This window comes from Oncorhynchus tshawytscha, linkage group LG06 (genome assembly GCF_018296145.1).
Source record: "Oncorhynchus tshawytscha isolate Ot180627B linkage group LG06, Otsh_v2.0, whole genome shotgun sequence".
Taxonomy (NCBI): domain Eukaryota; kingdom Metazoa; phylum Chordata; class Actinopteri; order Salmoniformes; family Salmonidae; genus Oncorhynchus; species Oncorhynchus tshawytscha.
The window spans coordinates 79,583,163-79,588,313 of record NC_056434.1 but is presented as its reverse complement, the minus strand read 5'-3'; positions in this window follow the sequence as shown (position 1 = coordinate 79,588,313).

The window sequence follows — 5,151 nt, the reverse complement described above, 5'->3', positions numbered from 1 at the left end:
TGTGTCTGTGTGTATGTGGAGCACCAGGACCACACGTCACTGTCAGACAGAGACAAGACATTATGGATCAGGGCCTGATGCCTCCTACAGACCTGTCACACTCCACTTATCCTTTCTTTCACTCGCTCCCTTTCTCTTTCTGTCATCACAGAAGTGTAGCCATTCTCCTTCTGTTCTCCTCTCTACTACCATTCTCTCTCTCTCTCTCTCTCTCTCTCTCTCTCTCTCTCTCTTTGTCTCTCTCTCTCTTTCTCTCTCTCTCTCTCTCGTTGTCTCTGTCTTTTTTTCTCTCTCTCTCTCTCTCTCTCTCTCATTCTCCCTCTCCCTCTCCCCTCTCTCTCTTGCTCTCTCTCTCTCTCTTGCTCTCTCTTTCTCTCTCTCTCTCTCTCATTCCCTCTCCCTCTCTCTCTTCTCTCTCTCTCTCTCTCTCTCTCTCTCTTGCTCTCTCTCCCTCTCTCTCTCTCTCTATGTCTGTGTCTTTATTCCTCTCTTTCTCTCTCTCTCCTCTCTTGCTTCCCCTGCCTAACAAGGTTTCCATGGAGAAGGTGAAGGACAATGGTTTGAGTTTGTTTTATTAGTTGTTTACTCATGAAACGTCGTCCAATGAAATGCCTACTTGCAGGTTCCTTCTGGACAATGCAACAACAATAATAAATAAGAAAAGAAAAGATAAGAATAGGAACATAAAATAAATGACAGTAGAATAAAATAAAAGTCAGATATTTACACGTGTATTGGAGTACTGAGCAGTATAATAAGAGTGTGGTAGCAGCTGTGACCTGTGTGTGTGTACAGCAACATGAATGTATGTGTGGGTGTGTGTGTGTGCATGAGTGAGTGCATGTGTGCTAAGGTGTTACAAATGAAAGGATCTGCCAGTTAGAAGAGGAGGATAAAGGATATCGCCGAGACCACAGAGATCGACAAAAGGATGTTGCTTCATCCTGTATTTGAGATGTCAGAGTGAACACGAGGTAGAACCCTGAACCGTGGCTCATATGTCACAAGGATTCTCTAAAAACAACACACATGTTATTCTCTCCTCCTCGCGTACTGTACACGCATTGGAAATTCATGTCTAGGGATTTTCTTTTCCAATATACAGTATTTCTGAAAACCAGTTACATCCTCTATTCATGACTGCAGTAATCCAGGCGGCTTAATGCATTACCACTGGACCACTGCTGATGATGTCAGCAGAGAGGAAGTTGCACACGAATGCTTGGTTTTCCTCTTGTTTTTGTCAAGTAACCCAGCCACCTTGGCTTTCATGTTCCCCCTCTCTCTCTTGAATGGGCAGTTATGGAAAACCCACAGTCTCCTTGGGGACAGCTCAAACATTCCCTTTAGCCCGGTTTCTTTTTCTGGGCTCCAAGAACCAAACACAGTCACTTCTGATTGGTTCCTCACATGTCCCGTGTCCCATGTCCCGATGCCCAGGAAATGACAGCACTCTTTCCCCTCTTTTCTCTCTCTCTCTCTCTCTCTCTCTCTCTCTCTCTCTCTCTCTCTCTCTCTCTGTGTGAACAGTGATAGCGCAGTTTTCCAAGCCCAAATGTAGAGCACATATAGGCTGCTAGAATCTTTCTCGTGTTGTTTAATGTAATGTAGGGAGTCATTCTGTCAACCAGGCTGTCTAGTTACAGAAGGAAGACTTTAGTGTTTATTTCATGTGAAAACATCAGAAACAGTGTGTTTGCTGACTAAGGTCGCCTGCCAGCCAGCCAGCCCCCTGTTATAGAACACATGGAAACAACCCCACTGTAGCCAAGGCAGGAGACAGAGAACAGACAGAAGAAGAGTTCCCCTCACATCCCTCTCTTTCTCCCTCCTTCCCGTTGCTCATCTCTCTCTTCCTTCCCGTCTTCTATATGCCACTCCTACTTTCTCCAATCCCCTTTTCTTTCTTTCTTTCTTTCTATCCTACTTTCTCCAATCCCCTTTTCTTTCTTTCTTTCTATCCTACTTTCTCCAATCCCCTTTTCTTTCTTTCCTTCTATCCTACTTTCTCCAATCCCCTTTTCTCTCTTTCTATCCTACTTTCTCCAATCCCCTTTTCTTTCTTTCTTTCTCTCTATCCTACTTTCTCCAATCCCCTTTTCTTTCTTTCTTTCTATCCTACTTTCTCCAATCCCCTTTTCTTTCTTTCTATCCTACTTTCTCCAATCCCCTTTTCTTTCTTTCTATCCTACTTTCTCTTTCAATCCCCTTTTCTTTCTTTCTTTCTTTCTTTCTTTCTTTCTTTCTTTCTTTCTTTCTTTCTTTCTTTCTTTCTTTCTTTCTTTCTTTCCTTTCTTTCTTTCTTTCTTTCTATCCTACTTTCTCCAATCCTTTTTCTTTCTTTCTTTCTTTCTTTCTTTCTTTCTTTCTTATCTTTCTCTTTCTTTCTCCAATCCCCTCTTTCTTTCTTTCTATCCTTCTTTCTCAATCCCCCTTTCTTTCTTTCTATCCTACTTTCTCCAATCCCCCTTTCTTTCTTTCTTTCTATCCTACTTTCTCAATCCCCCTTTCTTTCTTTCTTTCTTTCTTTCTTTCTTTCTTTCTTTCTTTCTTTATTTCTTTCTCTCTTTCTATCCTACTTTCTCCAATCCCCTTTCTTTCTTTCTTTCTTTCTTTCTTTCTTTCTATCCTACTTTCTCCAATCCCCTTTCTTTCTATCCTTCTTTCTCCAATCCCCTTTCTTTCTTTCTTTCTTTCTTTCTTTCTTTCTTACTTTCTCCAATCCCCTTTCTTTCTATCCTACTTTCTCCAATCCCCTTTCTTTCTATCCTACTTTCTCCAATCCCCCTTTCTTTCTTTCTTTCTATCCTACTTTCTCCAATCCCTCTTTCTTTCTTTTTTTCTTTCTTTCTTTCTTTCTTTCTTTCTTTCTTTCTTTCTTTCTTTCTATCCTTCTTTCTTTCTTTCTTTCTTTATTTCTTTCTGTCTTTTTATCCTTCTTTCTTTCTATCCTTCTTTCTTTCCATCCTTCTTTCTTTCCTTCTTTATTTCTTTCTATCCTTCTTTCTTTCTTTCTTTCTATCCTTCTTTCTTTCTTTCTATCCTTCTTTCTATCCTTCTTTCTTTCTTTCTTTCTTTCTTTCTTTCTTTCTATCCTTCTTTCTTTCTTTCTTTCTATCCTTCTTTCTTTCTTTCTATCCTTCTTTCTTTCTTTCTTTCCTTTCTTTCTTTCTTTCTTTCTTTCTTTCTTTCTTTCTTTCTTTCTTTCTATCCTTCTTTCTTTCTTTCTTTCTTTCTTTATTTCTTTCTTTCTTTCTATCCTTCTTTCTTTCTTTCTTCTTTCATTCTTTTTCTTTTTCTTTCTTTCTTTCTTTTCCTTCTTTCTTTCTATCCTTCTTTCTTTCTTTCCATCTTTCTTTCTTTCTTTCTTTCTTTCTTTCTTTCTTTCTATCCTTCTTTCTTTCTTTCTTTCTTTCTTTCTTTCTTTCTTTCTTTCTATCCTTCTTTCTTTCTTTCTATCCTTCTTTCTTTCTTTCTATCCTTCTTTCTCTCTTTCCTTCTTTCTTTCTTTCTTTCTTTCTTTCTTTCTTTCTATCCTTCTTTCTTTCTTTCTTTCTTTCTTTCTATCCTTCTTTCTTTCTTTCTATCTTTCTTTCTTTCTTTCTTTCTTTCTTTTCTTTCTTCTTTCTTTCTTTCTTTCTTTCTATCCTTCTTTCTTTCTTTCTATCTTTCTTTCTTTCTTTCTTTCTTTCTTTCTATCTTTCTTCTTTCTTTCTTTCTTTCTTTCCATCCTTCTTTTCTTTCTTTCTTATCCTTCTTTCTTTCTTTCTTTCTTTCTATTTCTTTCTTTCTTCCATCCTTCTTTCTTTCCTTCTTTCTTTCTTCTTTCTTTCTATCCTTCTTTCTTTCTTTCTTTCTTTCTTTCTTTCTTTCTTTCCTTCTTTCTTTCTTTCTTTCTTTCTTTCTTTCTTTCTATCCTTCTTTCTTTCTTTCTATCTTTTTCTCTCTCTCTCTCTCCCTCTCTCTCTCTCTCTCTTTACCTCCTCCTCTTTTATTGGCACGACTGCTTGTTTTGAAAAGCTGCATAAACTCCGGCATATTTTCCATGACTTCAGCCCTGCTCAGAAACCTGCTGAACCCGTCTGTCCTAGTGACTGTGTCTGGAGTCTGGAGTAGGAAGGATGTCCTAGCGACTGGGTCTGGAGTCTGGAGTAGGGAGGATGGCCTAGCGACTGGGTCTGGAGGCTGGTAGGAAGGCTGGCCTAGCGACTGTGTCTGGAGTCTGGAGTAGGAAGGATGTCCTAGCGACTGGGTCTGGAGTCTGGAGTAGGGAGGCTGGCCTAGCGACTGGGTCTGGAGGCTGGTAGGGAGGATGGCCTAGCGACTGTGTCTGGAGGCTGGTAGGGAGGATGGCCTAGCGACTGTGTCTGGAGGCTGGTAGGGAGGATGTCCTAGCGACTGGGTCTGGAGGCTGGAGGCTGGTAGGGAGGATGTCCTAGCGACTGGGTCTGGAGGCTGGTAGGGAGGATGGCCTAGCGACTGGGTCTGGAGGCTGGTAGGGAGGATGGCCTAGCGACTAACCCGGCCCTGGTCTGGAGCAGGGATGGAGAGGGAGAGAAAGGGGCACAGAGCAGCCCCATAAAGACTCATCCCTGGGAAAATGAACATGGAGGAAAGGAGGGTGGGGTAAGCAGCACAGTGTGACATGTTTACGTTAGCTAGCATCGTCATTGTGGAAGGAGATCTCTAGTGTATGCAGCCTGGGAAACTGGAGAGGACTGGATGGGAGGAGCTACAGTAACATAAACACCTGTTCACTGACAGTCACACACCTATACACCTCAGTGAGGGAACACACGTGTTTTGTAGAAAGTAATAACATGTTTACTCTCTGATTTGATTCAATGCTCTACTGTTTTCATTCACTTGTCTTAAAGGATGTATATTCATAGTAGCTATTGACTCACAGTTTGTATGTTCTGTTCATTTGTGTGTTTGGGTCCAGACAGAGCTTTGCTATGGGCTTGAAGTCACTTTCAGTTCTCTATCTGGTCATCCAGTTTTTCGCCCCAGCAGGGAACCCGACATTCAGCCAACCACACCCCCCTCACCCCTCCTCTCCTCTGTTAGTCTCAGTATTGGAGCTAATAGACCTGTCATTTAGTGGCGTGTTTAAGGGATTTGTCTCTAGGCATGTTTCCACTCTGTTCA